A 1,704-nucleotide genomic window follows, 5' to 3' on the forward strand; every position below is an offset into this window, starting at 1 on the left:
AATTATTCTCTACATCCTTTATCAATATTCTGAGTGTAGAATTCTGTTTCTATATGCATAGTCGAATATTTTTAAAAATAGTACTTTTAGCTACTTGTCTATATACATTTAGGCAAGTCTCTCTATATTCCTTCACTGAAACGTTTATTTCCATGTTTATGTTGTTAGAGTTAAGCTGTAGGTCACCTCTCTAAAGTGACCTAGAAATGGGCCAGAGAGATACCAACATCAGAGAGGAAAGACTGAGAAGTGCTGTAATCTAACTGTAAATTGTAATGCATTATCTGGTCCCTAGAGCCAGTTTGGTGTAGTGGTTAAGGCACTGGGCTAGAAAACAGGGGACCGTGAGTTGTAGTCCTGCCTTAAGCATGAAAACAACAGGGTGACTTTGGGCAAGTCACTTTCTCTCAGCCCTAGGAAGGAGGCAATGGCAAACCACTTCTGAAAAATCTTGCCAAGAAAACTGTAGGGACTTGTCAAGGTAGTCTCCAAGAATCAGACATGACTGATTGGTTTAAAAAAATCTGGTCCCTTTTGTAGTATTCTTGGCTATTAACATGGTCAGAAAGTGTCCTCCTTTTCTGCCCCACCTGAGGCATTGTTTTAAAACCCTCAATGCAGTAAGCTAAGTTAGTAAAAATCCAAAGCATTAGTCTCAAATGCAATCTGCATTTATAACCCTGTCTAACAGTAAAAGAAAGACAAAAGACCAGTCACTCCTGGTTGGTATTTGGATGGTAGATCACCTGAGAACACCAGCAATGAAGAGGATGCTGCAAAGTCCAAAAGAAAACAGAACTCCTGGAGAAAGCAATGGCAAACATCTTCTTCATTGCTGCTCAGAAAACTTCATGATGTATCACAAAGTCATCTTGGGTCAAACTTGTTTTACATTCCAATTTGTGATTTAGGTGATCCAAACCAATGCCCAATCCCCAGTTTAGAGTATGAAATTAAAGCATCTCAGACCAATGACTGTATAGCCTTGATCTGAATGCATCCAATGAAAGGGAACATGTGCTCTCTTCTCTGATTGGTCCCACTATGCAACTACTCTTACTGATTAGATGTATACATTTGTCTGTGTGTGTACACACACATGAATTTCAATATTCAGTACAATCCTGCTTTCCTTTAACTTCATTCCATTATTCCATGTCCTTCACTCTGCAATGAGAGTAGAAGTAGAAACTACCCAAGTAGAGATCCAAGTAGGATTCATGTATTGACAAGATGATAAGATTCTTGTGTTCACGAGGAACCTTTAAGGATCAGTTTGGCTTTCTTTTTTTGTTCCCTTTCTTTGATCACTGGGAACATTTTTGTTTGTTTGTTTGTGTGTACCTGTGTTTTATGCTAATGGAAATTCCAAGCATTTTATCCCAGAAAACGGAGTGAAAGAATGAGACCTGACATTTCATTATTGATTTATTTTGATGTAGGGTATAACATTTTCTGCTTGGGCTCAGCAAAACTTAGGTCCTTTATTGGAGGCATTTCTGCTGTCCCTCATTCTTGCTCTGCCTCCCAAAATACAGGATGATATTTCAAAAATGCCTTCTGGTGAAGATCTCAGAGATGTCTAGCTGAAACTAGACAGAGTTTATTTCATCTGAAGAGGCTAGCAACACTGCTGTTTCATCACATTCTGCCTAGAAATGAAACAGTGGAGTCACTTTTATTATTGCCCTTTATCAGTTATAC

The sequence above is a fragment of the Candoia aspera genome, chromosome 4 (genome assembly GCF_035149785.1).
Source record: "Candoia aspera isolate rCanAsp1 chromosome 4, rCanAsp1.hap2, whole genome shotgun sequence".
Taxonomy (NCBI): domain Eukaryota; kingdom Metazoa; phylum Chordata; class Lepidosauria; order Squamata; family Boidae; genus Candoia; species Candoia aspera.